We start from the raw sequence: 11,695 nt of genomic DNA on the forward strand, positions 1-11,695 counted from the left end.
GAGTTACCATCCAGAGGAAAAACGGACTGACCTGAAAGAGTTATTGATATCACGTGGGCATATTTGTCGAAATAAATTGGGAAGTACCAAAATGGCTATACATGATGTAGATGTGGGAAATGCTGTTCCAATTAAACATCCATATCGACTTAACCCTTTAAAATTGGCACAGGTTAACAAAGAGATTGAGAGTATGCTGAAAAATGGCATTGTTGAAGTAGGTTGCAGCCAATGGAGCTCACCCATTGTGATGGTACCAAAACCAGACGGTACCCAACGGTTGTGTGGACTATAGAAACGTTAATGCAGTTACAAGAACGGACTCTTATCCTATCCCCACGTTTGGAGGATTGCATTGAGAAAGTGGGCCAATCAGCTTTTATTTCCAAACTGGATTAACTGGCAGAGCCTTTTTATCCAAAATAGTGAAGGAGATTTCAGCTTTTGTGACTCGAGATGGTATATACCAATTCAAAGTTATGCCATTTGACATGAAAAACGCACCAGCCACATTTCAACAGTTAACAAAGTCGTTTCAGGATTACCCAATTGTGTGGGATACAATCGGACAGGGTTGAATGGTCACACGGGATGTGAAACCAACAGTTATTGAGGAGTTTCCGATACCCTTAAGACGAAGGGAAACAATGCAATTTCTTGGCATTAGTGGATTTGATCGAACATTTGTAGAAAATTTTTATGGTGTGGTTGCTCCACTGATGGACTTGCTGAAGAAACGTCGAAAATTTCAGCGGACAGCGGAGTTTCAACAGGCATTTGACTGCTTGAAAGCTGAGATAACCAATGCTCCTGTGTTGGAGAATTACACGGGACTCTGTGATCAGATTGAGCTAAAGTATCTGACTTTAAAGAGAAATGCCGAGGCGTAGAGAAATAGACGGATCGTGCAGAGACCTTCTTGTTCAAAGAGACTGTCAATCAAGATGATTTCAGTTGGAGGAAGAACAACAAAAATGGACTATATTATTGTACCTATTTGCGTGTTGCTTTTTGAAACAAAAGTATATTTACTGTGTGCATTTCTTAAAGGATAGTGAAAAGGTGAAAAATGAAACCATCTTGAAGTTGATGGTTTACTTTTTTTCTTTGGGGGGGGGTGTCATGTGAGAGTACCGTTAAGAAATGGGTGTTTACTATTGCAGTGATGTCAGAGAGTGGGTGGAGCTGGGCTGTCTGTCAGCTTTTTACTTCCGTTTTAGGCCGTTTGCTGCAGGGTGTGTTTTAGTTTCGTTTTCAGAGCTGGATAGCTGCAGTCACAGCCAGAAGGTGTCTGAATCTCTCTCTCTGTAATCTAAAGACTGTAACTCGATCCTGGTGATTTAAAACTAATAACAGTAGTGACTTTAACCTGATGTGCTTCTGGTAAAAGGTGTTTTAAGTCTTATGGATGTTAAAAGGACAGCTTAAGGATTACTTAGTGTTGTATTCTTTGGGGGGTGTATTTGAATCGATGGTCGCTAAGATGTTCACTGTACGTTTTAAAAAGGTTAACTTGAGTTCATAGAATAAACTTTGTTTTGTTTTAAAAAACACTTTTCCATTTCTGCTGTGCCACACCTGTAGAGTGGGCCGTGTGCTCCCCACGTGACAATCTATTAAAAGTTGTGGGTCAGGTGAACTCCATGATACACTTTGGGCTTCTCTAAACCCTGGCCCATAACAGGAGTTAGATACAGAGTAAAGCTCCCTCTACACTGTCCCCCATCAAACACTCCCAGGACAGGTACAGCACGGGGTTAGATACAGAGTAAAGCTCCCTCTACACTGTCCCCATCAAACACTCCCAGGACAGGTACAGCACGGGGTTAGATACAGAGTAAAGCTCCCTCTACACTGTCCCCATCAAACACTCCCAGGACAGGTACAGCACGGGGTTAGATACAGAGTAAAGCTCCCTCTACACTGTCCCCATCAAACACTCCCAGGACAGGTACAGCACGGGGTTAGATACAGAGTAAAGCTCCCTCTACACTGTCCCCATCAAACACTCCCAGGACAGGTACAGCACGGGGTTAGATACAGAGTAAAGCTCCCTCTACACTGTCCCCATCAAACACTCCCAGGACAGGTACAGCTTGGGGTTAGGTAAAGAATAAAGCTCCCCCCCCCCCCCCAATGCCTCTACTGCTACCCAGACCCGCGCCTCTTACCTTAGCTCAGCAGGTCCCACGAGTAAACGGCCCAGTCTGCGTAAGCACATCCGGACAACAAAGTGGCTGTTCGACTGCACAGGGCGTCGCCAGTCACACAAACCTCTTTGCTAATGGGGGGGGGCCCCACAGAGTACAAGGCACTTAATTAGGCGAAGCGTGGAGCACCGCGTGCCGGTGCGGAAGCCGTCCGTGAGGAAAGAGGTGAGGGCGTTGGGAGAGAGTGCAGAAGGAGATTCACACGATCAGTTCCGGGGATGGTGGACTGTAGCTTTCAGGTACTGCTGCTTCTCGGCGCCAGGGTCCCGGGTTCGATTCCCGGCTTGGGGTCACTGTGCGGGGAGTCTGCACCTTCTCCCCCCGTGTCTGCGTGGGTTTCCTCCGGGTGCTCCGGTTTCCTCCCGCAGTGCAAAGACGTGCAGGTTAGGGGTGGATTGGCTGTGCTGAAGTTGCCCCTTAGTCTCCAAAGGACCCGACGGGCCGAATGGCCTCCTTTTGCACTGTTACATCCTGCAGTCTCTCCTTCCTTCTGTGCAGCATGCAAGAAACAACACTTTTCACTGTATACTAATACATGTGACAATAATAAAATACACGTGCAAACTCCACACGGACCCGGGTCCTCGGCTCCGTGAGGCAGCAGTGCTGACCACTGCGTCACCGTGCTGCCCTAGAACCATTAACAACACACAGGAAATATTTGTTCCGAAATATCGTGCATTTCATTCAACCTGGAGCTGATACCCAAGCCTCAATCCTTCCCCCGCACCCCCCCCCAAGTTAACTTAACACCAGGCTAGGACAGCCAACGTGCCAGGACCCAGCCCCCCCCCCCCCCCCCCCAACCACAACCCTTCTTGGGGAGGAGGGAGGGGCGCACAAAGAACGCTCCCCCTCGAAGCAAAATTATAAGATGTAGTTTATTTATTTACAACTTTTTTTTTTGTAAGAAAATAGGATGCTTCGAATATAAACCCTTTTTAAAAACTCTGCTTGACTTTTTAAGAATCCAGACACGGTCTCTTGCAACGGGGAGAAAGGCTTTTTTTTTTTTTTTGCAAGTTCGCATTTCCTGATTAATTGTCTTTTTTTCCCTCTCGCTCGATTCTTCTCTCTCTTTCTCTCTCACGCGCGCGCACGCCGAGTGAAATTTTCGGAACAGTCGACCTCTGCGGAACGGCGCTGGCTCTTCTCAGTCTGCGTATCGCTGCCGGACGTTCGATCACGCTCTCTCTCTCTCTCGCTTCCCGCGTGCTCTCTCCCGCTCTCCGGGACACGGTGCAGCTGGCGTGGAACAGTCGCCTTCGTCCTGCCTTGTGAGTGTGTGCGCGTGTGTTTATGTTTTTTTTTCTCGAAATCTCGCTCTCTCTCTCTAAATCCCGATCGTAGAATCGTGCAATCGGCGCCACGCACTGTCGGCGCGCTCTCTCTCTCTCTCTCGTCTCGCCTCTCGGCAACGGCAGACGGGCTCAGTCGCTGTCTGAGCCGACCGCAGACGAGCCTTTCCTTTTCCTCTTCGGCTTGGGTTTGGCATCTTCCTCTTCCTGTGGGGGTGGGAACGACACCAGAGTAAGACGGAGTCGGGTGGTGCTGCAAAACGAGCCCCCACATGCCAACCCCCCACCCCCTCCTCCCACTTACACCCCCCCCCACCCCGGAGCAGCACTACCGCTTGGCAGTTTGCCGATGTGTGAACTGCGAGAGGCAGAGCGCGGCGGAACTGAAAACGGACGCTGGCAAGTTGACGGAACTGGGCAGAGATGCGGCAGATGAAGTTCAATGCGGAGAAACGTGAGCTGATGCGTTTTGGTAAGAGGAACATGGGGAGGCAATACTAAATAAGGGGTAAAACTCTACGGGGGGGGGGGGGGGGGGGGAAACGGGGACGTTGCAGGTGTCTCTGTTCACGGATCCTGGAAGGTGGAGGGACGGGTGGAGACAGCCTGTAATATAAGGGCAGCACGGTAGCATTGTGGACAGCACAATCGCTTCACAACTCCAGGGTCCCAGGTTCGATTCCGGCTTGGGTCACTGCCTGTGCGGAGTCTGCACATCCTCCCCGTGTGTGCGTGGGTTTCCTCCGGGTGCTCCGGTTTCCTCCCACAGTCCAAAGATGTGCAGGTTAGGTGGATTGGCCGTGCTAAATTGCTCCTTAGTGTCCAAAATTGCCCTCAGTGTTGGGTGGGGTTACTGGGTTATGGGGATAGGGTGGAGGTGTTGACCTTGGGTAGGGTGCTCTTTCCAAGAGCCGGTGCAGACTCGATGGGCCGAATGGCCTCCTTCTGCACTGTAAATTCTATGATAATCTATGATAATAATCATCGCTTCTTGTCACAAGTAGGCTTCAATAAGGGCAGCACGGTGACGCAGTGGTTAGCACTGCTGCCTCACGGCGCCGGGGTCCCAGGTTCAAATCCCGGCCCTGGGTTACTGTCCGTGTGGAGTTTGCACATTCTCCCCGTGTCTGAGTGGGTTTCACCCCCACAACCCAAAGATGTGCAGGGTAGGTGGATTGGCCACGCTAAATTGCCCCTTAATTGGAAAAAATGAATTGGGTATTCTGAATTTATTTTTAAAAAGTAGGCTTCATTGAAGTTACTCTGAAACGCCCCTAGTGGCCACATTCCGGCGCCTGTTCGAGGAGGCTGGTACGGGAATTGAACCCGAGCTGCTGGCCTTGTTCTGTATTACAAGCCAGCTGTTCAGCCCACTGTGCTAAACCAGCCCCTAAAACATAGCATCCCAGGTTTTATGGACGAGAGCGAGGTGGTGATGTGGCTGAACCCAGACAAGGCCTCAGCTGGAACATGGAGCACAGTTCTGGGCGTCACACTACTGGAAGGATGTGAGCGGGGAGGAGAGCGGGGCAGGAGAACGGTGCCGGGGGGATGAGCCACGTCAGCGACGAGGGTAGATCGGGGAGGCCGGGACTGTTCCCCCGGGGGAGAAGGCGGCCGAGAGGAGGTTCGGCTGAGGTGATCAAAATCCCGAGGGGGAGGGGCGGGCTGGGGAGGAAGAAACCGCTCGCGCTTGTAAAGGGATCTAGAACGTGAGGGAGGCAGATTTAAGGTGTTTTGCAAGAGAAGCAAACGTGATGCCACACAGCGAGCGCCGAAGACGTTGGACAATCTCTGCAGGTCTGACATCCTCTGAGGAGAGAGAGAGAAAACGGAGCTAACGTCGTGTCTGGGTGACTCTTCTCTCAAGTCACCCAGACTCGAAACGTCAGCTCCCTTCGCTCTCTCCACAGACAAGTAAAGTAATCTTCATTGTCACAAGTTGGCCGACATTAACACTGCAATGAAGTTACTGTGAAAAGCCCCTAGTCGCCACACTCCGGCGCCTGTTCGGGTACACGGAGGGAGAATTCAGAACGTCCAATTCACGCAACAAGCACGTCTTTCGGGACTTGCGGGAGGAAACCGGAGCACCCGGAGGAAACCCACGCAGACACGGGGGAGAACGTGCAGACTCCAAGCCGGGAGTCGAACCCGGGAGCCTGGAGCTGTGAAGCAACAGCGCTAACCCACTGTGCCGCCCCAGATGTTGTCAGACCTGCTGAGATCGTCCAGTGTTTCCTGTTTGTGTTTCAGATTCCTGCACCCGCAATGATTTTGCTTTTAACCCCACGGCGAGCGGTTTGGGTCCGGGACGGGCTGCCTGGGAACGTGGGCTGGATTCACGCAGGCAACGAGAGGGCGTTGGGTGATTATTTGAATAGAACCAACGTGCGGGGGCAAATGCGCACTCTGCGTTCGACGCGCACGCTCCGTTGAGATTGGTGGTTGGACGGGGGCATGACGGGGAGCTAAATTCTTTCACCCAGGCGGCGCTCACGTACCGATCCCGTGCTGGACGAGGAGTCCTCGTCGTTCCCGATGGGCTGAGAGGCATTTTTCCTGCTGCGTGGGCTGGAGGCCGCCGTCTTGCGGCGACTCCGAGACGGCTTTGAGGAGTCCTCGTAGTCTTCGGCCAGAGCGAAGAGATCGCTGAACCTGCGTGGGGCGGTAAGGTGGGGTAGTCACTGCTGGTCAGACACACATACACGCACCCTCCCCCCCACCCCTCACAGAGATACTGAGACAGTTCCCCCACAGTCAGCCCGGCAGGATAACCGAGCACGGCAAAGAGGAACCAGCTGATTTCTATCCAAACACAAGCCTGCTGGCCTTTACCATTCCGGTCTTTCCTCCAAAAAAATAAGGGGCGCCAAGGGTTTCTGGGATTTTTATATGAATAATGGGTTCATGTTGTGACTCAGGGCCACGTGGGGCTGGAATTGACCGTGCACGGCCCAGGGTGATGTAACACGCTGAAACGCGCGCTGTGGAGGGTGAGACACACACACTGTGGAGGGTGAGAGACACACACTGTGGAGGGTGAGACACACACACTGTGGAGGGTGAGACACACACACTGTGGAGGGTGAGAGACACACACACTGTGGAGGGTGAGACACACACACTGTGGAGGGTGAGACACACACACACACACACTGTGGAGGGTGAGACACACACACACACACACACACACACACACACACACACACACACACACACACACACACACACACTGTGGAGGGTGAGACACACACACTGTGGAGGGTGAGACACACACACTGTGGAGGGTGAGACACACACACTGTGGAGGGTGAGACACACACACTGTGGAGGGTGAGACACACACACTGTGGAGGGTGAGAGACACACACTGTGGAGGGTGAGAGACACACACTGTGGAGGGTGAGACACACACACTGTGGAGGGTGAGACACACACACTGTGGAGGGTGAGACACACACACTGTGGAGGGTGAGACACACACACTGTGGAGGGTGAGACAGACACACACACTGTGGAGGGTGAGACAGACACACACACTGTGGAGGGTGAGAGACACACACACTGTGGAGGGTGAGACACACACACTGTGGAGGGTGAGACACACACACTGTGGAGGGTGAGACACACACACTGTGGAGGGTGAGACACACACACTGTGGAGGGTGAGACACACACACTGTGGAGGGTGAGACACACACTGTGGAGGGTGAGACACACACTGTGGAGGGTGAGACACACACACTGTGGAGGGTGAGACACACACACACACAGTGGAGGGTGAGACACACACACTGTGGAGGGTGAGACACACACACTGTGGAGGGTGAGACACACACACACACAGTGGAGGGTGAGACACACACACTGTGGAGGGTGAGACACACACACTGTGGAGGGTGAGACACATACACTGTGGAGGGTGAGACACACACACACTGTGGAGGGTGAGACACACACACTGTGGAGGGTGAGACACACACACTGTGGAGGGTGAGACACACACTGTGGAGGGTGAGACACACACACTGTGGAGGGTGAGACACACACACTGTGGAGGGTGAGAGACACACACTGTGGAGGGTGAGACACACACACTGTGGAGGGTGAGACACACACACTGTGGAGGGTGAGACACACACACTGTGGAGGGTGAGAGACACACACTGTGGAGGGTGAGACACACACTGTGGAGGGTGAGACACACACACTGTGGAGGGTGAGACACACACACTGTGGAGGGTGAGACACACACACTGTGGAGGGTGAGACACACACACTGTGGAGGGTGAGACACACACTGTGGAGGGTGAGACACACACTGTGGAGGGTGAGACACACACACTGTGGAGGGTGAGACACACACACACACAGTGGAGGGTGAGACACACACACTGTGGAGGGTGAGACACATACACTGTGGAGGGTGAGACACACACACTGTGGAGGGTGAGAGACACACACACTGTGGAGGGTGAGAGACACACACACTGTGGAGGGTGAGACACACACACTGTGGAGGGTGAGACACACACTGTGGAGGGTGAGACACACACACACTGTGGAGGGTGAGACACACACACACTGTGGAGGGTGAGACACACACACTGTGGAGGGTGAGAGACACACACTGTGGAGGGTGAGACACACACACTGTGGAGGGTGAGACACACACACTGTGGAGGGTGAGAGACACACACTGTGGAGGGTGAGAGACACACACACTGTGGAGGGTGAGACACACACACTGTGGAGGGTGAGACACACACACTGTGGAGGGTGAGACACACACACTGTGGAGGGTGAGACACACACTGTGGAGGGTGAGAGACACACACACTGTGGAGGGTGAGACACACACACTGTGGAGGGTGAGACACACACACTGTGGAGGGTGAGACACACACACTGTGGAGGGTGAGACACACACACTGTGGAGGGTGAGACACACACACACACACTGTGGAGGGTGAGAGACACACACTGTGGAGGGTGAGAGACACACACTGTGGAGGGTGAGACACACACACTGTGGAGGGTGAGACACACACACTGTGGAGGGTGAGACACACACACTGTGGAGGGTGAGACACACACACTGTGGAGGGTGAGAGACACACACTGTGGAGGGTGAGAGACACACACTGTGGAGGGTGAGAGACACACACACTGTGGAGGGTGAGAGACACACACACTGTGGAGGGTGAGACACACACACTGTGGAGGGTGAGAGACACACACTGTGGAGGGTGACACACACACACTGTGGAGGGTGAGACACACACACTGTGGAGGGTGAGAGACACACACTGTGGAGGGTGAGAGACACACACTGTGGAGGGTGAGACACACACACTGTGGAGGGTGAGAGACACACACTGTGGAGGGTGACACACACACACTGTGGAGGGTGAGAGACACACACACTGTGGAGGGTGAGAGACACACACACTGTGGAGGGTGAGAGACACACACACTGTGGAGGGTGAGACACACACACTGTGGAGGGTGAGACACACACACTGTGGAGGGTGAGACACACACACTGTGGAGGGTGAGACACACACACTGTGGAGGGTGAGACACACACACTGTGGAGGGTGAGAGACACACACACTGTGGAGGGTGAGAGACACACACTGTGGAGGGTGAGAGACACACACTGTGGAGGGTGAGACACACACACTGTGGAGGGTGGGACACACACACACTGTGGAGGGTGAGACACACACACTGTGGAGGGTGAGACACACACACTGTGGAGGGTGAGACACACACTGTGGAGGGTGAGACACACACACTGTGGAGGGTGAGACACACACACTGTGGAGGGTGAGACACACACACTGTGGAGGGTGAGACACACACACTGTGGAGGGTGAGACACACACACTGTGGAGGGTGAGACACACACACTGTGGAGGGTGAGACACACACTGTGGAGGGTGAGACACACACTGTGGAGGGTGAGAGACACACACTGTGGAGGGTGAGACAGACACACTGTGGAGGGTGAGACACACACTGTGGAGGGTGAGACACACACACTGTGGAGGGTGAGAGACACACACTGTGGAGGGTGAGAGACACACACTGTGGAGGGTGAGACACACACACTGTGGAGGGTGAGAGACACACACACTGTGGAGGGTGAGACACACACACTGTGGAGGGTGAGAGACACACACTGTGGAGGGTGAGACACACACACTGTGGAGGGTGAGAGACACACACACTGTGGAGGGTGAGACACACACACTGTGGAGGGTGAGACACACACACTGTGGAGGGTGAGACACACACACTGTGGAGGGTGAGACACACACACTGTGGAGGGTGAGACACACACACTGTGGAGGGTGAGACACACACACTGTGGAGGGTGAGACACACACACTGTGGAGGGTGAGACACACACACTGTGGAGGGTGAGACACACACACTGTGGAGGGTGAGACACACACACTGTGGAGGGTGAGACACACACACTGTGGAGGGTGAGACACACACACTGTGGAGGGTGAGACACACACACTGTGGAGGGTGTGACAGACACACACTGTGGAGGGTGAGACACACACACTGTGGAGGGTGTGACAGACACACTGTGGAGGGTGAGACACACACACACACACACTGTGGAGGGTGAGACACACACACACACACACTGTGGAGGGTGAGACACACACACTGTGGAGGGTGAGACAGACACACACTGTGGAGGGTGAGAGACACACACTGTGGAGGGTGAGACACACACACTGTGGAGGGTGAGACACACACACTGTGGAGGGTGAGACACACACACTGTGGAGGGTGAGAGACACACACTGTGGAGGGTGAGACACACACACTGTGGAGGGTGAGACACACACACTGTGGAGGGTGAGACACACACACTGTGGAGGGTGAGACACACACACTGTGGAGGGTGAGACACACACACTGTGGAGGGTGAGACACACACACTGTGGAGGGTGAGACACACACACTGTGGAGGGTGAGACACACACACTGTGGAGGGTGAGACACACACACTGTGGAGGGTGAGACACACACACTGTGGAGGGTGTGACAGACACACACTGTGGAGGGTGAGACACACACACTGTGGAGGGTGTGACAGACACACTGTGGAGGGTGAGACACACACACACACACACTGTGGAGGGTGAGACACACACACACACACACTGTGGAGGGTGAGACACACACACTGTGGAGGGTGAGACAGACACACACTGTGGAGGGTGAGAGACACACACTGTGGAGGGTGAGACACACACACTGTGGAGGGTGAGACACACACACTGTGGAGGGTGAGACACACACACTGTGGAGGGTGAGAGACACACACTGTGGAGGGTGAGACACACACACTGTGGAGGGTGAGACACACACACTGTGGAGGGTGAGACACACACACTGTGGAGGGTGAGACACACACACTGTGGAGGGTGAGACACACACACTGTGGAGGGTGAGACACAGACACACACACTGTGGAGGGTGAGAGACACACACTGTGGAGGGTGAGACACACACACACACACACTGTGGAGGGTGAGACACACACACACACACGGTGGAGGGTGAGACACACACACACACACTGTGGAGGGTGAGACACACACACACACTGTGGAGGGTGAGACACACACACTGTGGAGGGTGAGAGACACACACTGTGGAGGGTGAGACACACACACTGTGGAGGGTGAGAGACACACACTGTGGAGGGTGAGACACACACACTGTGGAGGGTGAGACACACACACTGTGGAGGGTGAGACACACACTGTGGAGGGTGAGACACACACACTGTGGAGGGTGAGACACACACTGTGGAGGGTGAGACACACACTGTGGAGGGTGAGACACACACTGTGGAGGGTGAGACACACACACTGTGGAGGGTGAGACACACACACTGTGGAGGGTGAGACACACACTGTGGAGGGTGAGACACACACTGTGGAGGGTGAGACACACACACTGTGGAGGGTGAGACACACACTGTGGAGGGTGAGACACACACTGTGGAGGGTGAGACACACACACTGTGGAGGGTGTGACCGACACGCGCAGGCACACACACGCAGAACTGGCCGGCAGAGTCGGGGCTGGAGGCCGCCCCAGGTGTCCCAAAGGCCTCGGCCACGCCGATGTGGTCAGACGCTCCCC

General features: G+C 53.9%; 1 long non-coding RNA gene across 1 annotated transcript; it reads right to left on the bottom strand.

The window, feature by feature from the left end:
* Nucleotides 1-3,077: 3,077 nt before the first annotated feature.
* On the bottom strand, nt 3,078-6,166 carry LOC119958710. Its single transcript, XR_005459069.1, has 2 exons — nt 6,013-6,166; nt 3,078-3,715 (listed from the first exon to the last, which is right to left on the bottom strand). It is a non-coding gene; the product is annotated as an uncharacterized LOC119958710 (long non-coding RNA).
* Nucleotides 6,167-11,695: the final 5,529 nt, after the last annotated feature.

This window comes from Scyliorhinus canicula, chromosome 30, assembly GCF_902713615.1.
Source record: "Scyliorhinus canicula chromosome 30, sScyCan1.1, whole genome shotgun sequence".
NCBI classification, from domain to species: Eukaryota; Metazoa; Chordata; class Chondrichthyes; order Carcharhiniformes; family Scyliorhinidae; genus Scyliorhinus; species Scyliorhinus canicula.